This window comes from Anas platyrhynchos, chromosome 5 (genome assembly GCF_047663525.1).
Source record: "Anas platyrhynchos isolate ZD024472 breed Pekin duck chromosome 5, IASCAAS_PekinDuck_T2T, whole genome shotgun sequence".
Taxonomy (NCBI): domain Eukaryota; kingdom Metazoa; phylum Chordata; class Aves; order Anseriformes; family Anatidae; genus Anas; species Anas platyrhynchos.
The window spans coordinates 48,728,568-48,754,846 of NC_092591.1; the positions used below are offsets into that span (position 1 = coordinate 48,728,568).

At 40.2% G+C, this 26,279-nt stretch overlaps 1 long non-coding RNA gene across 1 annotated transcript; it reads left to right on the forward strand.

Moving 5' to 3' along the window:
• The first annotated feature begins 1,173 nt into the window (after positions 1–1,173).
• Positions 1,174–6,805, forward strand: LOC140002659 (uncharacterized). Its single transcript, XR_011809780.1, has 2 exons — positions 1,174–1,767; positions 6,760–6,805. It is a non-coding gene; the product is annotated as an uncharacterized lncRNA (long non-coding RNA).
• Positions 6,806–26,279: the final 19,474 nt, after the last annotated feature.

The window sequence follows — 26,279 nt, forward strand, 5'->3', positions numbered from 1 at the left end:
TTTCCCCTGTGTGCATGTGTTTCTCTCACTCCCTGTATCTCATCCCATCCTATTAGCTCTCTGTGCTGAATAGCCTGTTCCAGGACATCAAACTTTAATTTAAACAGAAGATGATCAATACGCTTAGCAAATTGCCTATGGCAACATCAGCAGTTTGAATCAAAGGGCTTTATAGGTAATTTAAAGGGCATCCTCATTCACCCCTCCAATGTGGTATATACCTATTGCTTGCCTTGCCAACTACAGCTCAGCTGGCTGAACAAAAGGAATAAGAGCTTTTTCTCCAAACCCAAAATGGAAAATGGTACATAGCAGCTACTCTAGGTGGTTATGATAGTGTGTTTTGAAACCACAAAAGGCAGGGCACTTCAGGGAAGAAAACAATCTAACAAAGACTTGTTAAAAACAAAACAAACAAACAAACAACAACAAAAAAAGATGGAAAAAAAAAACACAAAAACACATCAGAACTTAAAATCAATATCAGGACTAAAGAAACATAGATGTAACAAAAATAAAATAATAATATGTACAGTCCTCAGCTCAAACCCAGTTCTGCTGATTCTGTAGTTTGGGACCATCATTTTTTCATATAATAGAAGAAAGATTGTATTTTCTTGTTTCTGGAGCCTTGCCAGTGTGATTTTCAGACATGTTAGGTATATCCGCAATGTTTATGTCAGAGTTTGCAGAAGAAAAACTGCATCTGTAAACACAATTTTGAAGACACTTTGTTTGTCAGGTGTACATGTCCACTGGCCTGGATGATCATCTTCTCCTTCAAGCTGTGAACACTTTTTTTATTAAACTTCCCTTGAGAACATGAAGAGCTGATTTGAATACAACTATGAAGACAATGAACTAGTTTGATAACTGAAGAAAGCCAATGGCTGTCTGACACATGGCTCAATGTTCTTGGCTCCCGCCATGTTTAGCTTCTGCACTACCAGTAGATGAAGTTTTATGTGGGGTATACACCTACTGCTTTTACAAATTTGAGCTATCAGCTGTCTTTTTTGTAAGAAGAAACCTGGTATTTCATATGGGAGAGAGGAAAAGAGGTGCCATGAATACAGCAGTCAGAGGCAGCTACCAGACAGCCTGTGAGGGAAAGCAAAAAGGCTCCCAAGATGTCCTGCAGAGATCATGAAATATCGTGTTACAGAGGTTGGTAGTTTCAGAAACCTAAGTGAAAGTATAGAAAAGGGGTCTTCAGAAAACTGTGGGCTTGGTATATAAATCTAGGGAGTTGCCACACCACGTGAGCAAGGTTTGCATCAGCCATTTCATTGCCAGGGGCCTGCATCTGCATTGCTGAGGCCTAGTTCTCCCTTATCAGAGGCCTGCTCCAGAGGAGTGGCTGCTCTTGAATTCCAGCTGCACTTCTTTTCCAGGAAAAAAAGTACATTGTTTCCCTGTCCAACATGGGGATAAATCTGAGCTTGTTTCCCTGCCTCCACCACCATTTCGCCTCAGTGAGGCCAACTGGGTGTCATAAGCTGACTGACGACTGGATGGCTGATGGGTTTTTTTGAGAGGAGGACAAAGCTGGGGAGATACGGTTGCTGCTGCAGGTGCACTCAGCTACAAAAGGGGTTCTTTAGGCAGTGGGCAGCAGCTTGTCTGGAGAAGCTTGTGACAAGGAGCACGACTTGAATAATCCAGACAGACTGAGGGCCCTGTAGAGGCCTTGGCAGCAGAAGGAGCCAGCCAAGACCTTCAAAACAGAAGAAATTATAAGACATAACGCTGTGGTGGCCTCTTAGGGTAGGTCTTTGGACTGTGTTTCAGAAGCAAAAATATCATGCCCTACTATTTAGTAGCACATGAGGCCAATAAGGCCCTTGTAAGAGAGGATATAGATTTCTAAAGGCACTTAGTTCCTAGCTGGCTCTAGATCGGAAATTACACAATGGATGTTGAAATGTCGGCTTGTTGAAAAGTTGTCATTTGAGTAATGGATGCTTTATTTCCTGTTTTTGCTGAAAGCTAAAGCGAAACATAATTAGCAAGCGAGAAAGCAACCTTGGCAGCCAAACAAAAAAAGCACATTTTGGGCTCCTGAGCCAATTAAAATTGTTTATGTAACCCACGAACAATATTTTTCTCCAAATCATTATAACTGAGAGAATTTATCAAAACGCAGCCAGACTTGCTTGTCAACAACCTGATCCCATGCCATGCTGTGGGCCATCAGCTCCCAGGGATGAACTGAGGGCACACTGCAGCATCCAGCATGCTTGCAGGGAGCAAAGAGAAAATATACGGGACTGGGGGGAGGCCAGACTCATGACTTTTGGTTCTGAGTGTGTCCCCAGCACACCAGAATAACCTCTTTTCTAAGCCTACTGCTCCTTTTCTAGGGAAAGCTGGGGAAAATTCAGAAAGCAATAGATGGTGAAAGATTCATTATGCTTGAGGTATCATTCTCAGCATTTCAATTGTTTAATCTTTATCCAACTTTAATTTGCTTTCATGATTGAAATATACATTTATTTTAGATTACAGATATCTTTGTTTCAGCCTCTCTTACATATACAGAAACCGAGATCTTTTCCTTTTTATTTTGGAAAATCTTCAATAAACCTGCACTATCTTCCTTTTTGAATCCATATCCTGCCTGATTCTCATCTGGGTGCTCAGAGACTGAGTTTCTGATTATATAAGGTTTGGTGTCGACTTTCTTGCCATGTGAAAAAAGAATTTTTCAAAAAAATGCCAACAGGTGGATAAATATTACTGCTATTTAGTACGATGTTCATCTGTTGCTCTCGTAACAAGTTATGCTTTTTGCTTGTCTCCGAATTCTCAAGTTCCATTCCTGGGTGTACGTATGGTCATTTTGCGTGAAATGTCTTATTTCTTGTTGCTGTTGTTTTGTTTTGATTTGTTTGTGGTGTGTGTGTGAATTGACCTGTTTTAACGTTTTGATTGTTTCTAAAGCAAAGGTAAATCAGACTGTGAAAATTATCACCTCCTTTTGGTGAAAGTTGTACGTGTCCTGAAATAAGCAAAAGTGAACGGATCAATACAGAGGATAAAGAATTTTTCTATTACGTAGCCCATTGCCAAGCAATAAACATTAAGTGTATAGACATGCAAAACAAATGCAGCCTGTGTCTAGACTTGCCCAAAGTTGTATTTTTCTGTAAATGTGTTTTGCTTGCTGCCTATTTCAGGCCATGTTCAGTGCTGTGTCTATGTGTGTGTGTTTATGTTATCAAGCATAGCCTGTTTTGTTTAGAGACTTTCAGAAAGAAAAATGATTTGGGTGTGACTTGCCCTGGGAATGTTCTCAAAACAAAAGTTTGGGTGGGTGTTCAGTCTGTTTTGACTTGCCCTTGATATGCAGTCTAGAGCATAAATGGGGAAAACGGACTCAGATCATAGCTGAGGGAAGTAGAAATCCTGGACATGGGCTGCAGTCCCCACAGAACTGACGTGCCAGGAAAAAAATGAGCAGAAAGAAAAGGGAGTTGTCTGAACATCTCCCAGGGAATGTCCCTGCTGCATTTGAGTTTTAGGGCCCTAATGGATGTGCGTGATTTTCACGGACATCAAAATCCCTATGCTGCCAAAGGAGGGGCTGGGTAGGACAGTGGCAGCTGCAGCATGGAAGGCACAAAGGGCAGATATGGAGAACAACCCCTTGCTGGTTACAGTGCCAATGAGATACTGGAAGAAGCTTCTGTTGGAATGGTTATTGTTCTCTTCTTCTGGAGTTAAAGTGCAGGTTTTGGCATTTATTTAACATTAGCAGCTTATGTGTTGGTCTGGAGCCATGCTCTGCTGGCACAACAGGCCTTGCACCTGGGACACAGAAACTGAAAGCACCATGGTTGATTCTGCACAGGTCTGTACCTGTTCTCAGGCAAGGGGAAGTTTCTATCCTCATCCAGATTGAGTTATAATCAAAAAGAGAGGGACAGAAATGCAGATAAGAGATTCGCATCTCCTTCATGAAGCAATTCCCAGGCTTCTGCCATGAATAACAAATATAAATATATAAATAAACAAAGCTGGGTGAAGGGAGGAATTAAACATTATCTTACAAGATGGGCCAATGTAAGCATTCAATGACCAGAAATAATAATTAAAAATAAAAAAATAAAAAAATAAAAAAATAAAAATAAAAAAAAAGCTCATCACAGTGAAAGTAACTGTAGAGGAGAACAGACAGAAGTGGAGCTATCGTGATGTTTACAGATACCAGTGCAGGACAGGTAGAATGAAACGGGCATAGCAGGCAGGCATAGTGCAGTAGGGATATTTGCCAGTGTTTGGGATGTGCTGGGACAATCACAGAGTGTCTCTAGGGAAATATGGACCTTGATGGCACTGCTGTCATTCATATGGCTGTCATCATCTCTGCTGCTGGGTGAGGGTCTCAGCTCAGCCCGTGCTGAGAGCTCCTGGTCCCACCTCAGTCAGAAAGCAGGGAGCAGTCAGTCAGAGCAGTCAGACCTGAAGTGCTTGCTGACAGGAGCAATGGCACAGCCTGTGCGTGACATGGTGTTCTATGTTAAGCCTCGATAAAGTCTTCTGGGCACGCTCCTCCAGTTCTCTTCTTTTCACAGAAGCATGCTTCTGGGTCCTGAAAACAGTATGTCTTTACTTTGTTGGTGCACTACATAGCAAAAAAACGTGACATAAACTATAAGTACTTCGGCTAACCAGTCATATATAGCAAGAAATGTTTAGATCCAGACAATAAGCAGTATTATTTACTAACTGTGTTGTTAGTATAAAATTGGTAATGAAGCATGATATACAAGTGCTTACCTGATCAAACAAGATATTTTTTTTCTACAAAATGTGTTAGCCCAGAGGGGGTCTAACAGTTTTCTTTGATAAATGTATGCCACTGAAACAGTCTGTGATGGGGCAGAGAAATGGGCAGCCTGGAAAGACCACGATAGCCTACAAAACATCTTGAATGAAACAATTGCTTGTCTAAAAGCTAATGATTTGGTCAAATCATTGCTATTGTGAGGTTGTGGGTTTCCTATTACTGTCATTGTGGCATTAATACACTGAGAATTTCAGATAGTTTATCAGCATCCATTAAGGAATGGAAGGAAATAAGGACAAAAGCCTGTTGTTTATTCAAGGTTGTGTTTTATTTATCCTCTGGCTTTTAAAAGCCTCTTGTTTTATATGCCTTCTGGGCACAGAGGCTTCAATTTAAAAACATCACCACTAAACCAAACAACCAAACTGACAAAAGTCATCTCAGGGAGAGCAGTTGAGATGTAAAAGCAACTCAATATTCACAGTGCCCCTTGAGGTAAAAGTCTTCCACTGAGGTTTGAAGGACAGTAACCCCCAAATCAGACCAAATGGGGAGATTATGACTCCCTGGTAATGAGGTGTTCTTAATTTGGCTCTTCAGAGTTTATATCTGTGAATTCTTAACTATCTAGGCTCCTGAGATGGAGAGTAAGAGGAAGTAGAGGGATGCAAGATGGTGGAATGTGATTGCATCCCTTTGCATACTGCCACCATGGGACACTTCCATGTAAAATAGAGGGAAAAAATAGACAGGAAAAGTAGAGTCAGACAAATATTTCTATTTCTGTGGCCTGATGATAAGCATAAAATCTGTGTGCTTTCTCCCCAGTGCTATCTGATTTTCCAGCTTCTTCTCCCACAGTTCAAGGCTCTCATATTTTTCTTTTCCTAGTGGAACTCATCAAACAGCAAAATACTGGAACTTTCCAAAACAGCCCCCTCATATATATATATTTTTAAATAGTATTATTATTTTGCTTTTATTACTTCCTTTTCTGATCCATCACTGTCAGAAAGTCTATGCTCAGGATAGACTCAGTTGAGTAGAAACAGCTACTAAACCACTCCTCCAGGAGACTCTCCTGCATTTGTTTTCACAGGCAGCTTCTCCTTCACCACCAGCCCCATGTCCCCTGGACCCACCTGATCAGGTTGGGACCTAGAAGTCCCCACCTCTGTCCTGGGAAGAGGGGAAACCCGTTCTGAACTGCCTGCCCTTGACCTGATCCTATGCTCCCTGGCCATGTCTTCAAAAGTAACTGGTGTCTGTGGACCAGCATAGTTGTGATGGACAGCAGCAAAATTCTGCATGCAGAGCTGAGAATTTGGGACATCCTGCCAGTAGGATTTTGCAGGTCCAAGAGGTTGAGGTAGTACTCCAATGTTGAGGACTTAATCTGCCAGGAGAACAAACAATTTGAAGCTTACTCACTGATTTTTTTTTTTCCATGGTTGGCTCTGAGGACTGTTTTATTATTATTATCGTTTATTTATTTATTTTTACAATTCTTTAATGCTCTCTATTCAGGACAGTTGTAAGGCTGATGCTTCAGTGCAGTGTCATGAAGAACTCCCTTCATAGGTGGCCTCAGTGCCACTGTGATACTGTAATGAGTGATGAGTGACTGTCCCTCTTCACCTGACTCGTGGTGGTAACACATGCTGCAACTGCCATCAAAACAAACTTCTACAGAGTCAGCAGCTTTTCAGGACTCCTGATATCTTTTATTCTCACTGCTAGATTAGTGCATATTATTATTATTTTTAAATCAAATTTTCTGAAGACACAGAGCAACTTGAACAGATAAACAGGAGACCTCATCTCTACAAATCATTACAAATGCCAAAATACCCAGCCAGCAAAAGCAGAAGAAATAAGCGCTTTGGTAGAATTTAGCTTAAAAGATGAATTTTCCAGTCAGATTCTGGAATTATTAGCTAAATCAGTGTTTCTATTTCTTTTTGTAGAACATGTTGAGAACAGGCTGGCTCTCGCTACATACTCCAGGTGTAAGTACTTGGTTCTCATCGGTGTCTGTATATACGTGGGGGTGGGTGGGTGTATTTATGTGTGGGTGAATGGATATGGAGGTCCTGGTGAATCTAACCGTCAAACAATACTGAAGTACCTTGGGATAGAGAATAGATGAAATTAAGCTATCTTGGACCACGTTAAGAGGCCATTATGACAAATAGGTTCCAGTTTTATAAGAGAACCAACGCTACACCCACCACTGTTCCTGTGCCATATTGACACAAGCCATGGTATACGTATCTTTTATAAGTAGGTTCCCAGGGAAGTAACCTGAAAAGGAGGAAAGTATAGGAACTGTGTCCCCCAAGAATATTCATGATCTCACTATGCTAGGGAAGTTCACCTTGTTGACTACCATTGCAGTATGAGGGTGGCCTTACTAATGTGAACTGGTGGAGCCCTCAGGGAAGTAATGGCACCAGTTCACAAAATAGCCTTTGCATGGAAGGGTCCTGCATGCATGTTGAAGGTTTTTTTATGTCCTGTTGAAGAAATACTGAAATATTTGGAAAAAAAAAAAAGAAAAAAAAAGAAAAAGAGGGAGGCTAAGAGGAGCCTGGGCTCTTCAAAAATCCTTTTGCCACAAACAAAAGTCCTAATGCATTTTTCTGCACTCTGTCCTGTCCGTGCAAAGGGACCAGCATCCAATTGGATTATAGCACTGCTGATTACTTATGATTCCCTTCCTGTGAGGACAGGCCCTGATGTGTTGTTTTTTGATAACACTGGCTCCTTTAGAGCAATAATGCTGGTACAGTTTCCTGTCTAATCGTAGTGCAATTACTGCACCTCAAATGGGAAAACATTTAGAAGAACCCAGTTTTAGCTCAGAAGAGATAACAGGAACATTTTCTTGCAAATCTGTAGTTAGACTTGAGCTCATGCAAGCATCTCCCATGGCTACACGTGACAAAAATCAAAAAGAGAGGAGAGGCTGAGGGTTGTTCTTATCTACCATGTTCCTGTATGATCAGGATCCCCTGCTGCTTGCATGGTTTGGGATCTGGGATCTTGTTCATGCCCACTGTTGTAAGGGAATGTGGAATCTTTTCCTTCCACTTCCCTAATCTGAATTTGGTCTAGTTTCATGGTGAACAGCACTTGCTATTACTGATTTCTTTTCAACAATCAATGCTAACTGAGCTAGTGAGCTTGGCAAGTTCCTCACTGATGGAAGGTGACTGCATCCGAAAGGAGTAGGCTATACTTCAGTGGCTTGCAGAGACATTATTAGAGCTGCCTTTGCCCAGCTGGTAAACTCATTCTTATTTTCAAATGAATTAGCCAAACCAGTGTCAGAACAAAATCAAAGGTTAAAGGGCTAGGAATGCATGGCCTTTTCAGACCAGGCTGCCTTACTAAGGTGAGGCTGTGGTAGCTTGCTAATGAAGCGGAATGAGATTACACTGCTTTAGTCTGTTATGTGCTCCTGCTTGTGAGGTAGTAAGTTCACTTCTGAGTCCAGCACATCACACTAACTCTTTAGAAATGATCAGAAACAATTGAATATGAATTCTCTTAGTCTGTGCAAAGCTCTTGTGAACTCTAGATTATGAAGAGTTGTATTTTGCTGTACACAACAGTGGCCTTGAAACAATGGGTGAGACAACGTGCCAGTGTTTGAAGTTAATGTACTGGTGGGGGGGCTGTTCTGCAGTTTGAGCTTATTTTTTTATACTGGTCTTATTATATTGAATGTCATTCCATCTGGCCCAACATTTTCTCAATGACAGACCTGATTTGCTCAATAATTTTAAGAGGCACATTCTTTGCATCTTACCCACTTGAAAGATTATTCCAGCAGAGTGATATAACCAAAGACAGTACTAATCGGTAGTTTTGAAAGCAGACTGACAGAACATCTGAGGAAAAATAGTCTCACTGTACATCTCCATTTACACAGGATGCACTGAGGTCAGTTGACTTCATTGTAGTCAAGATTTCCTCCCTAGTTCTGTTTCTATCTCTGCTACTGATCCTCAGTGTGACTCTAAGAAATAATATGATATAAACCCCTCATTGACATGCTTTGGTGTTTAAGTGAAGCCAGAAGTGTGACACAGTTTGCTTGGACTCCTGGATTTTTTCTGGTGATTCAGAGTTTTCTGCAGAACTCGTGCACCCAGGGATTTCCATCTGAGGCTGAGGCGTGTGCTTCCGACCTCTTTGCTGGAGAACTCTCTGGATACAAAGGGTGTGTGTCTGTGCTGAGAGAAGCCCTATCTCACTGAAGTAGAGCAGAGAGAGGAAATGACTCAATCATCAAAAGGCCCTCCTTCCTCAGGGAACTATCCTTAATCAGTATTATCCCACTACAATAATACTATTTCAGAAGGACTGTGAACCAGAGCACTGCGTAGCCATGTAAACTGCTTCCTGTATTTGCCAAACAAAACAGCAGTCAGCAATTAATAGAATTTAGCTATTAGTCCTGCTATGATAAAACAACAAACATGGCTGTTAATCCTGCCGCCCATCTTGGTGCAATCCTTCTCCCAGCAAGAGTCCTTTTCAGTTTGGAGATGCCTTACCTGCTCTTCCATAGTTTTTGTTTTGTTTTGTTTTGTTTTTTTTACCAAGAAAGAATAAACAAGATTGCTTGCATTTTGCTTGGCTTAAAATGTCATAGCTATGAAAATTGTCCTCATTACCCTTGCAAGAGCTATAGCAAAGCTTCCTCCTGGGATACCCTGATTAGTCATTGCTTTAGAATTAAGCTGGGATACTTTGTGTTGCTTGCCAGGGATCCTGTACAATCTCTACCTTTTGGTGCTTGATAATAGGCAGCTACAGAAATTGGCAGTGGAAGCTACAGAATAAAGCAACGGGTCCTTCAGAGCTTGGGGACCAGGAGTATTACAGAGACTCAGCTCTTCATAATTAACTCTGATTAGACACAGCCACAGATGTGCAGCATCTCAGCAACAAATGGACCATTTGTTCTTCTTTGATTTGATAGAAGAGAACCTCATGATGTGACAAGAAAATGCCATTTGTAACTTGCTCTCCCCTCACCATTTCCCTTCTATGGCTGTCAATCAGCCATCTCCAAGGCTGAGCACGGAGGGTTTTGCAGGCTGACTTCTCTATGTGTCTGGCAGTAAAAATCATACCGTGGACGGGACAGAAATTTCTCTTCCTATGGTCAAGACTATTGCTGCTGCGAGTGTAATTGGGGAAGAATGTCTCATGTAGGAACCTCAACTCTAGCATAGCTGGCCTTGTTTAACCATGTGGTGAGCAGAAAGACTTGGATTGGGAGAGCTTTCATGACAGTATCAAATAGTATGAAACACGTGAATATAGGAACAAGACTGGGTAAATGCTAAATAAAAGTGGAGAGCTAGATTAAAATAACAAGCATACCAAATACACAGTAGACAAAAATCATTATTACATATGTTAATTTTGATGTGGAAATTTTTAAATATGCAAAGGAATCTCAAAAAAGATGTAAAAGTCTTTGCCAGCTTTTTTTTTTTTTTTTTTTTTTTTTTTTTTCTCCCACATACTAAAAGTGGATTTTGGGTATATCAAAAAAGAACTTTAAATATTTCAGTCAGATAATTATGTGTCCAAAGAGATGTTCAGGATCCCCAGCTACTCAGGATGACTTCACCAGTCTGGGGTTTGCTCCTGAGAATAAATTAGCTGATAACCAAACAGACTTAGCATGGGCATTTCAATATGCTTTGTAAACATTTGCTTTGAAGTCTTTCTGTGCAGGCTGCATAGGCTTACGGAAGTCTGACTCCCAGGGCAGAGCTTTGACTGGGAGGCTTCAGAACAAAAACACGGAACCGACCTTGGGGTTTGGGTTTGGGTCTAGTTATTTTCTTTTTTAACCCAAATGTAGGAATTAGATGTTTCAAATGCACAAGGATTCGATCAGGAACAGAACAGTGAAAGAGAACATGTGCCTTTAATTTTCTTGGAAATACAGATTGCAAACTTCAGTGTCTACCTCAGCTCATTTCTGGCTACTGCCTCAGTGGGAATGATAAAAATGCAAAATCAGGACATTAGGGTCTTCTCATCACAAGAGATGAAACAAATGGCCTAAATTTATGGCTGATGTAATTTCACTCAAGTCGGTAGAGTTACATTGCAGATTCTCACCATATGCTTAGGCTTTTTTATATATGATGAAGCTGAATGGCATTGATGGTACTATGACAGCTGTGATGTCTTTTTTCAACTCTAAAGAAAATGCCTGAAAACCTTCCACTGTATAATAATCCAGAAGGGATAAGTGTAGTAACAGTGAAGTTGTATATCTGATGCTCAAGTCTTTAAATTGCAAGAATAGTGTCAAGGAACTTTTTAAAAGAGACTCTCCTTTAAGTTCTCTGTATACAAACAAGATGTCACCTGAACAACAAAACTGCATCTGACCTCAAATGGCAAAGCTCAAAAAGAGCCAGTGATGGCACCAATTAAATGAATACGAGGCATGGCTAATAATGAAAAGTGACAAAAATAAATCTTTTCCAGAGTACATTGACTACCATCAAGGGTACAGAGTTCCTGCTGACATGCTTAACTGAACTTCTAGTTGTAACTTGGAAAAAAAAAAAAAGTGGTTAAAATACTTTTCTGCGTTGGATAATCTTATTTTTACTTTGCTTGAGAAAACAATGAAATATATATTTCATTTGAGACTCTATTTGAAAACCACTAAAATTGAAGAGTTCTTTCCACAAGATTTGTATTAGAAAATAAACTGATGGGGTGAGGAAGGATGGTCTTTGAAGGACTCAGGAGATGTTAATTCAGCTCTTGGCTGTGCCACAGGTTCCCAGGGTGATCTTGGGAAGACTGCCTCATCTGCCTGTGGAAGCTTTCCATTTGAGTAGTCAAATGATCCTGCTTCCTTTCTACTGCCATTGTCTGGCTTGTCCTTGGGAATTGTTTGGGTGGGATCCATCGCATACTGGAGTTTGTACAGCGGAATCCCAGCTGAGGTAAAATTATGTAGAAGGACATGGGAGTTAATGGAAAAAGCAGTTTGGTGGGAACAACATTAATTACTAAACATTATTTAAAAAAATGAGCAGTTGAACTAGCAAAACATTAAAAAAAAAATAATCCTTGAGGCAGCTTGTTCTCATATTTTGTGCTGAAATTGAAAAACAAGAGACATAAACAGAAGAAAATTTAATGTACTCTTTCTTAAAATTTCATTGTTAGAGATGTCTACCAGAGGGTTAGCAATTTCAAACTTTTAGCTTCTGAAGATACAAGATTAGATTATTCTGAATACACTGCTGTAAATATGGAACAACACTTCCAAGACTTTAAAAAAGAAAAAAAAAAGTTTGTGGCTGCAGCTCAAAGAAAAAACAGGACTAAGGTTTAATCAAAGAGAAAATTCATTAGATGCTCAATGAAACAACAAAGAAACAAGAGTATCAAGAATATCAGCAGGGCTTTCCAGAATTTGTTGTGGTATTTATATGGAAATTGTGCAAACAAAACTGCACAGAAAATGTTAGATATGTCCCATTCTTTTGCCATACTCCAACTGTGTATCTTAAAGCCATTCAAAAAAAAAAAAAGGTAGATATAAAATGATAAATCCACCAGCTATCCAGCTAGAGCTCTCTCTGGCCTAGACTGTAGTCACCATCTCTTGGAACGAGCTCAAGGTTTTAGGAAGGTGAAAGGGGGGGGGGTGAGGGTGATTTTGAGCCTCACTAGACTCAAATATCCCTCATATTGTCCCTGTATGAACTGTCTCAAAGTTGGAAAAAACAAAGTAAAGCTCCATTGAGCTACTTCATAACAAGACTGGAGTGGTGGTAAGCAGCCCAGACCACAGCACAAGACAAGTCCTCCTTGTTTGGAATAAAAAGGCAGCGGCTGTGACTTCTTTCCACTGAGGTATCCAAAGGATGACTGTCTGGTACCTCCCTCCATCCTTCACATTTAGTAGGAGCAATGCTCCTTCTAGTCAGCAGCATTATATTTGGCATTTGCAGGGCTTGATTCAATAACAGGATCCAGTAATATTTCCCATTTGTTATTGCTGCCACATGTTACCCAAACAATCAAAATCCTTAACCTTCTTCAAACAATTTTCTGGGAGATGAGTCAGTGTTTAAGAATAGCTGCACTGGCAAGATGGGGAGGCTGTTTCTAACAAGTAGGCACATTTTAAATGAACAGTGAAACTTCTGGGGAGCTATTTGAAGAGATTCTCCATCTTCATTAGAATATCAGAAATAACATTTGCATTTCTATATCTGTCACTATTCCATTCTATTTAGCTTAACCAATCCAATTTGGATAGAAGATCTGTTTTCCTCTAAATTTGCGAGCTGTGCATCCCATAGATACATTCTTGTTCAGAATAAATCATGAGTAATGGAGACCTGAATGTGTTTAATGTCTATGATAACCCAAGGCAAATTTGCAAATTAAACCTTTGTTTATTATGGCAACTGATCAGGAAAATCTTCTTTCAAGATAAAAACATTAATTCAGAAGAAGCAGAGGCACAATATATCAAAGTCTTTGGCAATAAAAAGAGGAAAAAAAAAAAGTTGGCATATCTGGATAAAAGACACAAGCCCAGGTGGGTAACCATTCAACCCAACATGATACAAAGTCAGCCTTTCCTGGGAGTACCAGTATGCTGGGCAAGATAACAACGGAGTAAAAAGATGACATTTTTCTAACTTTAATGGCAAAGAATACAAAGGGTCAGATCCATCATGCCTTTGTTAAACCAAGTCCGTAGAGACTTTTCTTGACACAACCAGATCTATCAAAAGAGGAAGAAAACACAGTTAGTACCCAGTAGCAACAGATTCTTGTCAAGTTCTCCAAAATTACTTTGTAAATATCTTTTCTTCAATGCTAGACTTGCCCCTGGCTATTAAACATCTATGCAATTGTAGAAATACTTGAAAGACTGCTCAGTGCTAAAACTCAGAATAAAATAAAAGGTTTTCTTGTGCAGTCTGATATGTATACAGACATACAGTAAAATAGATCCCCTTCTGATGGTCATACAAGACTGCAGGAAACACACTCACATGAATTTGTCTACACCTAAATTATGCAGTCACTGTTAATCTAAGAGAGATTCCTCAAGAGTACAGCAATATCTATTGTAAGCAGAAGGGGTGAGCTTTCCTTGTGTGAGGAAACATTCGTGTCCCTCTGGCCACATTTCTGTTTCTCCCTTGTTCCCTGAGCTTCTTATATATTGTCATGTGCCCCTATTACTCTAGGCATGCCATGAAAAGCACGTTCTGGCCTGGAATATTTGCAGATGAAAGCCTAGTATCACGGAGATCCTCATAACACACAAATATTCTGGCAGAACTCGGTAGGGCTGCACAAAATCTCACAGTCAGTTATGTACCTGTGTACCTGAGTGGTTCCAGAGCAGGAGCAGACATGGTATTGATACCAACATGCAGAACATCATTTTTCTCCCTGATATGCTTTAATCAAAACTACTACCTAACAGGGTGGAATGTATACAGAATTGTGTAAGAAATGTAGGATATTTACAACTGAAATAAAATCTCCTACCCAATAAAAGTGCATGGTGCGAGAAATACCTGGAATGGAGGATTACAAATGTGTCGCCCTGCTAGCAGAACAAAAATGTTATGGGAAGAGAAGGAGCTTCTTGCAATTTCTGACCAGGCACAGAGGGAGCAGGAGCCAGGTCACTGGGAAAATCAGAGCAGCCACAACTCACCTGCCTGCCTATCGGCCCTTCAGATGGTTCTCCTAAAAGGCTGTGGGTACCCGTGAGGGTGGGCTCCCCGGAGGGAGCTGGCTGCTATTCCCACCAGATCCTAGCTGTGGAGAGCTCAGAAGTTGGCTCTAAGAATGTTATTCCCTTGAGATACTTCCTTAAAAGTAAAAGCTTTTGAAGAGGGAAGGTGAGAGGATTAAAAGACAAGGTATTTCTGGTTCATTCATGGCTGATGAAGAAAACTGCTAGGAGGCAACCTGGTCTCCTGAAAATGCAGTCACTAGAAATACCCTGTACTGCTGGCCAAAACTTACCATCCATCCTCATCTGAGGTAACCTTTTTCTTAAATTCTGCAGGCATAGGGCCGCTGGGCTGAGCTCCCCAAACATGCCGCAAAATTGTTCTCTGAGTGGACAGGCCGTGTCTTGCTGAAATGCAGCTGAAGGCGCTGATAATGTTACTTAACAATAGAGCAAGAAACACAAGGTATAAACACGGCCAGCGAGGCTCAGGCACATGTTGCCGAGTGCTTTCTCTGCAACATGATGATAATGAGGAGACAGCTATCCCTCCCCCCGTATGTCCTGGTGTCTCAGAAAGAGCAAGCCAAGACGGAGGAAAGGGAAAGGCTGTGTGGTCAGCGGGTGGGGCGAGACCACCACCTCGCACGCATCCTTATCGGCTGTCACAGAGAGGCAAACACTCCTTTCACAAGGGTGTGTAAAATAGTCTTCAAAGTGATAGCAACGGAACCAACTGAGAAATGTCCTGTAAAAAGAATAAAAAACAAAACCTTTTTTTCTGCTTTCTCTCTCTCTCTCTCTCTCTTTTTTTTTTTTTTTTTTCTTTCCCAAACCCTTCCTTAAGACCGAATCTGCAGCCCATAGCCCTGCGTAATGAAACAACCGTGTTAAGCAAGTCACCTCCGAGGATCACTCTCTCTAACTTTTGGTAAATGCCGCCGGTGAACCCTTTGTCAAATGTCACAGTGTGTGCCAGGGCACAGTGCAAAGAGGAAATGTACAAAACGTACTGAGCACTGGGAAACTTGTGTGGGAGGGTGGGTCAGTGGGTTGCAGGGTGAGTAACTTGTCAGTGCAAAGGCACTTAATCATGTGTTTGTTGGGTTTTAATCTTCAAGCTAGTTCTTATTTGTGGAAAGTTGTATGTAAGCGTACTTTTTACACATCCTGAAAGACACAGTGGGCCAAATTCATCACTGGGCCGACACCACTGGCTGCAGAGGACTCAGTGATCCAAAATGATCCAAATATTTGTTCTGGAAGTGGCTGAACTTCTTCACCTCTGCTGCAGTGGGGGATATGGAGGGGCTCAGCAACTTCACTGAAGGCATAAGTGAATATAATAAAGTAGGCCCAAATGAGAGGGGTTCGCAGGAGGGAATTGATTCTTGGAGAAACATGTTCTGGGCAGGGAAAAAGAGGGAGAAGAAGGAGGGGAAAACAAAAATGAAAAGAGGTGAAGGAAGCTAGCGAAGAGGATAGAGAGGAAAGTCAGGGAATGGGATGCTGTACGTGATTAAGGCCAAAAATGTAGCTGGAACACGGTGACAAGAAAACACATGGTTTACTGTTGTGGAAGCATTCGAGTGCATCCATTTATATAACGACCCATCTTTATAGAAACAATGCACAGAAGGACTTTAAAGCTCAAATCATAAACACTTAATGCTAGGTTTTTTGCCCATAACAGAGATGTGAATAACAATGAATAACAGAAAAAGTCACGGTAAAGTCGAAGTCACAGTCCAGTTTGCTTTCTCCATAGTACACAAACAAGGAGACATTTCATGGCATTGAAAGGCAGTATTTTTTTTAATGGACAACGATTTTATCTTTTACCCAATGAACAGTTATTCTACACAACTCATCACCATGATGTTTAAAGCCAAATATATAGGAAGACTCCAGGTGGGACATGACAAATAATGAAAGTATTCCCAAACACAACAGGTGAAGAGGGAAAAAAAAAAAATGCAACAACAAAAAATCAGAACAAAAACTCCTGCATTTTTAACTATTTCACTACTAACCAACAGACACTAGAAGGCAATTTTGTGTTTTCTTTTCATCATAATTCCACATTAAATTTCATCTCTAACTGCTGCCGAAGTCCTGTAATGGAAGAAGAAGGGTTGCTGATCCAGCCTAAGAATTCCATCATCATCTGCAGCAGGACGGCTTGTTAAGTACTCTTTCCACCCAGACTCTCATCATTCATTGACTTCAGGGAACGGGGACATGGGCATGAGATCTGAACGGCTAACATTTTAAAAAAAGCGGCTGTAATAGCTATAACTTAAGGAATTAAACCAAACTTCCTTGTACAGTGATCTTGAAATATCTGATATATTAAAGAAGATCAGTACCTCCAAGGCCTTCAAGTACTTTCAAATGACATGTTAATGGCATTTGTTACTTTCAGTTAGTAGAAATCAGTCATATATTAAGCTTTAATGATAAAACACAGCATTGGCATCATGAACATCTTTGTATATGAATGATTTAAAGACGCTTTGCAAGAACAGGCATGTTCACTTGCAAGGCAGTGCTGAATCAGTACTTAGCCAGGATCAGAAGAACAAACAGAGCAGTGAATCAGTTAAAAATGAGAAAGGTAGTGGAGCATGTGCAAAAATACAAACAGCTGTGGGAGTGAGAGAGACTACCAGGTGACTAGCTGAAGGCAATAGCTCTAGAAGGAGATCCTGGCAAAAGAAGATCCTGCTGATCAAAATAATTATGGAAGTGTAAGCTTATTGTCAGTACTGAGAAAAATTCTGTTGAAAGCAATAGTCAACAGATCAAAGCTAGTTTTAGAAGGAGTAGTGAGACAAAAAGTGTGGCTGCAGACCAGGATGAAGTTGCATTAATCAGATATTCAGATTTTTACAGTTGATGAAAAAAAAAAAAAAAAGAAAGAAAAAAGAAAGAATGAGGTTTTAAAGTGTTTGTTATTTTCCTTGATGCTATGAAGGCATTTGATTTGGTTTGGAAGGAGTCATTTTAGAACACTGAAGAAATAATAAAATATTCAGATAAGGATGTTGGTAGTATAAATGCTGGGAACTCCTGCAGTGCTATGGAATTGGCAGAAAATTAAGCAACTGGTTCAAACCAAGCCTGGTATGAAACAAAGGACTATGAATTCATCATATACTTCAAATGGACATTAGGTTAGTAAATGAGTTGAAGCATGTGACAATGGAAGATCTAAATTTCACATTATGCAAATGATACTGCATAATTGTCAGATAAATGAAGTAAAGATGATTCTCTTAGCTAATTGACAAAGTCGCTGCAGTCAACTTGTGTTTAAAAATCTATCAGTAAGAAGAAGTATTTCTCTCTTGGAAAGAAGGACAAAATAAATAGTCTTTTAAAATATGCATAGGAGGGTTTAAATGGTACTATGGAAAAGTAGGAAAAAATAAAAACACATTCTTAGCCAAAAGCTTAAAGTATGAAAGCATGTATGAAAGAAAACATTAATACTCTATAGGCCAGACATGGTGGCATTAAGTAACAGATATCTGAATATGGCTGATGTAGGACTTCCAAAGGTAACAGGCATTATACGAACTAAGAATGACAGAAATTGGGAACAGGCAAGGATGTCAAGCCAAGGTTTGAGACCAGCTACAATGGAAAAATGTCGAGGGATCCTGGAAAAGGGGCTCAGATGAGAGAACACCAAAGATGTTCATGCACACACACAACACCAACAGCTGTGCTGTGCAGAAACTGGCCTCCAAGTACGTGGCTGGACATTTCTTACAGGAATGTGACTGAACTGGATTTGGCAGATGCATAAGCACTGGACAAGGATGTTATACTACTCCTGAGTTTGCACAAATAAGCCAGGAAAGAAGACATATTGAAATTTATGCCTTGGCCAAATTCCAACTCAATTAATTACAAACTGCTTTTTAAAATTCCCCCTGAAGTTTCAGCTAGATGATATTTATTCCTTGCATGTCCTATGAGGCTGAGAAGTGTTGCAGCCTACTGCAGAGCTACCCTTCACACAAAGCACGATTTCTGTGTGCAATTCTTATGTCAGGTCAAGTTTGTGAAGGCCTTGGGAACCTTGAAAATGGGAAGTGTTGGCAGCCCGAATATGATGGAGCCACAGAAAAACAGCAGTAGTCACTATGCTATAAATCTTCCTGCTGTGCAATGTGTTGGTGAGGGTGCTCATAAAACCTCACATCTGCCTTCTAGTGGATAAAATACAGGAGAGAATTGCAACAGAAAAGGAAGAGAGAAACAACTGACAAGAGAAGTGGTTTTGGATTCCACAGCATAACTATTAACAAGCCCTGAAAATCAAATGCAAGCAAAAATCCGGTATTTTTTTTTACTCATAGCAATGACTGTTGCATTCACTTCTCACCTTTACTCCATTTGGCACTGAAGCTAATTAGGATATTTACATTGATTACCAAATTCCCATGTTTTAAAATGGAGCCAACACTATGTGGAAGCTCTGCAATACTGAAATGTTCAGTACAGAACTGATTTTGATTACTACAGACAGGTCTTTCTACATAAACTCTTGGCCATATTATGAATAACTTTGCCACTAATACAAAGAACAGAAAGAAATGTCTTTCCCGACAGGAGGCCTTTCAAGAAGGTGGTTTTCAAACTAACATAAGAAGTAGTGCATAGGAAATGCAGATTGCCACACAATTTTTCTTTAAGTAAGCAATCAGTGCTCAGGTTGGCTTCCAAACAACTTCAGTATCTGCAGCTTATGCTGATGTTCTGTAAACCTGCAAATTAGACTAATGATAGATTAGCCTCAAAATCAATGAGTGCAAATGTAAAGACTCCTCTAAGCTTGATTAACGTGTCCCCAAATCTATATATTTCTGCATTCTAGAAATTACAAATGAGTCCAATGGTTTCTGGATGAGAGGAGCAAGAGAAAAGCAAGTTAAAATTTTATGGAATTATTTTCAAGCAGAAGACTTTCGTTAAGCTTCTTCTGATACAGATATTGTCTGTACATGTACATGTACATGTAGGAGAATAAAAAATTGGTGAAACCACCTTCCAAGTAGATGCTTCTTCTGTTTTTGTGAAGGAAGAGCCCCTGACAACCATGCAAGCTAGGATTAGCTGGCTGGGGAGTAGCTCTGCTGAAAAGGACCTGAGTGACGTGGTGGACAATAAGCTGAATATGGGCCTGGCAGCAAAGAATACAGATCATGGGCTATGTTCAGAGGAGCACTGCTTGCCCGGAGAGGTTGTGCAGTCCAGCCTTAGAGGTTTGAGAGATTGGACTAGAGATCTTCCGAGATCCCTTCCAACCTGAACTATTCTCTGATTCTCTGGTTTCAGGGTTCCCAGTGTATAAAAATTATCTACAGTCAAAGGGTTTTGAGATGTTCTGCTAGATGAGAACCACTTCTGAGCCTTACCTGTTGACTCCTTAACCATGTATTTATCTAGCAATTGGCAGACTCTGCAGCAGAAAAGGAATACCAGAGAACATCTGGTTTGGGCAGAAGGGACTTCATTTTGTTGTTGTAACTTAGGAAGTGAGTAGGGTAGGGTACAGACAATGAAGAGCTGTCCAATACAGTATATTCCAGATTTTTTTTTTCTTTTCACTCAATTAAATGTGTCCACTGTGTCTAAAGGAGGGCAACAAAGATGGTGAAGCGTGTGAATGGAAAGATGTGTGAAGTGGTTGAGGTCCCTTGGTTTGCTCAGCCCCGAGCAGAGCAGGCTGAGGGGAGGCCTCATGGCGGCCTGCAGCTCCCTCACGAGGGGAGCGGAGGGGCAGGCGCTGAGTTTTGCTCTCTGGGGACAGCGACAGGACCTGAGGGAACGGCATGGAGCTGGGACAGGGGAGGGTCAGGCTGGGTGTTAGGGAAAGGTTCTGCACCCAGAGGGTGGTCGGGCACTGGGACAGGCTCCCCAGGGCAGCTTTCACGGCACTGAGCCTGCTAGTGCTCAAAAAGCGTTCAGATAACACTCTTGGACACATGGTCTGAGTTTGGGGTGGTTCTGAGTAGAGCTGTGAGTTGGACTCGATGATCCTTGTGGGTCCCTTCCAACTCAGGAAGTTCTATGACTCTATGACTCTATGTCAGGTAGTCAAGGGGATGAGTTTTCAGAGGCCTCAGGAAACTGAGAGAGGTCAGTTATATAACAAACATTTTAGAAGTGCAGAACCATAAAAAGAGAGTCCACGGCAACTGCTGTGGGACACTAATTTGGTGTAAAAATACATAATCTCTGGCAGCAGTGAGAAGCAGAGTGGCAGAGCTGTTTTCTGAGATATTTGTCCCATTCCCTTCCATCTTGCTTCTCTTAGCTTTCCCTTTTTCTTCAAGGAGCTCACTTGCTGGCTTCAGCCACATCCCCATTTATTCCCCAGACACACCAGTGGGTGTGCAGGTTTTATGGCATATCAGCTGCTGTAAATGAAAGGACATTGAAAAGTCGAGAATTGCCTCCATTCCCTCTTTATGTCCGATGCTGCCTGTGTTGGCAGAAGAAAGTCGTTTCATGCTTTCCGTATAGAATGGGTGACTCTTCCCAGCCCCGTCCCCCTCTGAGGCTTGTCGCTTTTGGCCCTCCAGGCGAGGAGCCCAGGCAGCGCAGAGCAGTCCTCAGAGTTTTCAAAAACAGATTTTTAAAACAGCTTTTCAGCGCTCTCTAGTGGTTAAAATAACAAATGCTTTAAATGTCACCTATCACCTTTTCAACCTTATTTTAATTAATAAATTTCTTATAATGATTCATGTATCTCCAAGCTAAAAGAATGGTTTAAAATTATGGTTATAATTATTTTTATAATTATAATATTAATTATAATTTACTAATGGGCATTAGAACAGTGTTTTTCACTACACAAAGCCCCAAAAGTGAATTGATGTTGGATTAGATGATCTTTAAAGGTCTCTTCCAACTTAAACCATTCTTTGATCCTATGATTCTATGAACCTAATATAATGATTGTGTGTCAAGTATGGTTTTTGTTTTTCTTTGGCCAACTAACTAACTGCAGTTTTCATCCTCGACTCTGCTTGCAAAGATCTGTGGTCACTAAAAATTCACATTACCCACAGATATGAACTCATTCCTTACTGCATATTTTACCACATATTTTAGGTTTCCATACTAAACCACTTACTATAATAGCCATTCAAACTTCTCGTAGAAGCCCTGAATGTATGTCACAGAAAATGCTAATTCTCATTTCACATCAGAAAGCAAAGTTGAGAAAGAACTGGGTGACCCAGTTATGGAAATCTGGCAGCTCCAAGTCCAAAGGACAGATTAAAGTAAGAAACATGCAGCAGACAGTAATGACAAAATGCTTGTGTGGTTTTTGAATAATTAATAGATCACAAGCCTGTGTCCAAGTGAATATTTGCATGAAACTTTATTTACAAACCTTTTCAAATGTTAATTGTAACCTGCCTTGCAAAAACAAACATACTGGTTCACAGACATGCTATTTGAATTTATTTATTTTTTTTTCCTACACTCTGTTTATTTTAAAATTATGTCTTCTTATTTGTCTGGCTTCCTTGTCAGTTACTACCTTAAGCATCATCATGTTCATCGCTTTAACCATCAGACTGCTTTTCAAGTAGTCTGAAGGAACCTGGAATGTTGCTCCAATAACAACCCCACACAAAAACACTGGGTCATGTAAAGCCCTGTGTGAGTATCGTATCCCCAGTTCTTCATTCCAAACCACATGTTTTGCAGATGTATATTTTGATGCAGTATTCATTCATTGCAATTTATGTAAATATGTATCTTCCTTAATACAAGAACTCTAAGTAATAATCTGCCAAATAATGGCATTTCTACGTGCTCTGAGTTTTGGACCTGCTGAGCTTCTGACGTGGTACTAACCACGTCCAGCATTTCTCCAAATTACAACATCTTTTTCTGACTTTCTGGCAGCAAGTTGTTGTCCTTAAATTATTCAGCGCTCCCCTTTCTCCTGTCTCATCTTCCATTCCATCTTCTTCAAAGATGTTGTGCTTCCCTGGTGGTAAATCCTTTTGCAGAAGGGGTATTGCCCTGGCAGCCACACTGCCCCATAACAGGAGACAAGGTCTGATCTGGCTCCTTTGAGCTGCAGTGCTGCATGTTGCTACGATTGTTGACATTCAGTGCATTCGCAAAGGGAAAAGGCAAACTGAATTGTTTCACCACTGAAACGCTTCCTCTAGCTTGCTGTTGGACTCAGGCTTTATCCCTTTCTTGCAACTGTGTTTTTTACTGCTGCCAAATGCAGGTCTTGGCTCTTGTCATGAACTCTTCAGGTCTTGCAAGGCCTCCCATTCCCACATGGTGTCTGTTACAGAAGTGGTGATGTGCCATGAAACTTGGTGGGCCTCTGAGGAGTTGTTACAGGCACGCCTCCAAATTTCTTGTTGGTAAGGAATATTTTCTGCTTACCGGCCAAATTGTACTCCCTGATGATTTTTCATAGCATTTCTCAGCCTTAATCCTGATGACAATTTCTCTGTTATTAAGCAATTAAAACATGATGTAATTAATTTTCTAATTAGATAATTGTTCTGTCATTGCAATTCTTAGAGTATAACATGTCATTATTGCAATATGTTAGCTACTAGGGTCAATGAATCATTTTCTTTTATTAAACTTGAAACATTGTATTGGTTCTCAGACATTCTAGGAGTGTGCTACGGCCTCCTTAGGAAAGCTCTTCCCAAATTTCTTATTTCTTCAGCTTCACTAGGGTCCTACCCTATGTGTTTATGATGCTGCCTGAAGAATAGCTCCACTGTTTGTCACAGTTGTTTATAACCTGTACTTCACCGGGTTCAATAGAATTGCCCAGTGGACTTGAAGAGTTTGGAGTTTCAGAGTTTGGACTTTACTTCATGACTGCAAGGGACATCACTCCAAAAGCGACTGACTGTAGTCATGTACGAGCTGCCAAGGACTGCTTCACGGAGGAAGGAGAACCAGGAGCCAAGGGCAGGAATAGCATGGGGCAGTGATCCCACTGACCAGAGTACAACCCTGCAGTACCCGCATGGGGCCAAGCTGGTCACAGTGACAGATTTCATTGAGAAGCCATCAGATGCAGTGAGGTGACAAAGTCAGGGTCTATCCAAGCAAGCTGGTCATGGTCAGGAGGAGATGGCTGAGCATAGGCCTTCTTCAACACAGTTTAATCTCAATGCCCCCAAAATAAACAAATATCGAAGGGCAGGCAATAATTAGCAATAAATCTGAATTTATGTCAGTGATCTCTTCACCTGCTTCAGCTTGATTTTTACGGCTTGGTTTGTTTGGTTGTTTGGTTTTTTGTTTGTTTTGAGCAGAAGCATGTGGAATTCCTTAGTGGAGGAACTATTCAGCTTACCTGGGACATATATGGCTTTGAGGAACGTATTTGTGTATGACTCCTAGAGTACTGAGCAGTCAGGAAGAAAAGGACCTACAATGCCAGTGGGTACTGCTAAAGACAGCCTGCTTTTGAAAGCTAGCTGTAATACTGGTGTACTTGGAAAGACTTGTTTAATCTAATCATTAGTTTTTCTTCAGAGTACCTGTACTTTAGTGTAGGGTCTGTGATTAGTCTTCCCCAAAACAGCTCAACTGAGCCTCAGGGACTGACAGTAGTGTGTGAATTATCAGCCCATCCTTTTTCTCATCTGGACTGGAGACATTTTATATCCACATGGAGAAAGGTTTTCTGCATCCTTTTCTTGCAAGTATTCATTGTGACATCCAATTCTATCCACTGTGAGGAAATGTTTTCTGTATTACCACTTTATCTTCTAAACAAATAGATAGGTAGACACTACAACAGCAGATAGATCCATACGTAGATAGATAGACAGAAAACATTTAAACATGGCCAATATTCTAGCACTTTAAAATATACCTGACTTTTGTGAGAATTACAGTTCCTCATAGTCTTTGAAAGTTAGGACATTTGTGCTTAAATATGATCGAAAAAGAATAAGAAAACTTCCAGTGGTTTTATTTTATTTTATAGTTACATTGCTATGATTTAAAGATTGTACAGTGGAATTGTAATGTACAACCATTATCTGTCCTTTGTTAACTGTAGAAGCTTCATATATTCTTGTTTGTAACACCTTGTAGGTCTTTCAGCCATGCTTACTAAGCCTGGTTTAATTTTCGACATAATAATATTTTGTATAAGAGGTTGTAGGCATTTCCTGTTCCTTCCTTACTATGTTGTAGTGGAAAACAGACATTAGGATGATAACTGTAAATGATAAAGCCTTAGATAAGCAGATTTGTATAACCAAGTACACAAAACTTCAGAGGGGTATGTTCTCATGTCAGTGCACAGGGATCTACAGGTCAGCATTAGTTATTTTCTGTTTTGACAATGGCAGAACTTTGCCCTTTGAAAGTTTTTAATATTATTTTTTTTTTTTCAGATGAGAATCAAAATAAAAGCAACAACTTGAATTAGCCACTTGCACACAGAGTTATACACTAGATCTTTCTAAATTAAGTTAGAGATGCTCTACCTTTATTCATGAAACATTCGAAGTGAGTGGGAATAGAGGAGATGAGTAACAGCCAACATAAATTTGTCAAAAGCAAACTGTGTCAAGATTTTTAATTTACTTCCATGAAGAATATCACGTGGAAAGAGGAGAAACAGATGACATACTTTGACTTCAATAAGGCTTCCAATACTTTATTACACAACGCACAAGCAAGCTAAGAAACCTAAATGAAGCTACCACAAAGGGGTTGCAAAGCTGGTTTACTTAAAGAATAATCATCAATAATTCTCTGTCAAAACGAAAGGGGGTATCATGCAAGATATCACTGGAATTTGTTTGTTTTTCCATGCTAGTAAATATTTTCATTATGACCCAGATGAGGGTATGAAAGCTGGAAGAAAATGTCAAATAATTTGGAGACAAAATGTGAAGTGGTCAAAAAAAGATTTAACTCAACATGGATAAATCCACTTAGGTCAACAGGCTAATCAGTATTTCTGCAGATGTGGAGATGATAATGTATTACAAGCTCAAATTCAGTGTACAGTGTGCTTTTTTTTTTTTTTCAGAAAAAAAAACAAATATCACATATAGGTGTGTGAACAATAATGTATTCTGTAAGACACATAATGTAACTGTACAATGCTTTCATCAGTAATAATGACTCAGCTGAAGTACTGGATCCATTTTTAAGCACTACATTTCAAAGTATCTATAGACCAACTTGATAGAGCATTGAGGAAAAGGTCAAGAAGTCTCAGGTGAAATGAACACCACCTGAATGAAAAAGTTGAAAGAAATAGGGTTGCTTCACTTTGCAGAGAACACTGTAAAGAATTGTACTGTCATATTGTAGAAAGATGGCTTCAGAGAGAAAGAGAAAAATGAATTCTAATGAATGTATGTGACCAAATCAGATGAAATCAGATGAAAAGCTTAGGCACCAGTTAACTGGCGGCTAAGTTGGAAGGCAATAGCTGGATCTGCCCCTTTGAGTGTGAAGAAATATTTGGACTTCTCCATTCATAGATACGTAGAAATTAAAACAAAACAAAGTTGTTAGACCCAGCCCAAGCCCCACATTGCCACTCCATCTACACTACAATCATTTCTGCTTGCTAAAACTTAAGGTTTAGAAAGGTATTCAGTCCTAACCTGGAGACATCAGAAGATGGAGAACATATTACATGATTATTTGCTGCAGCTGTTA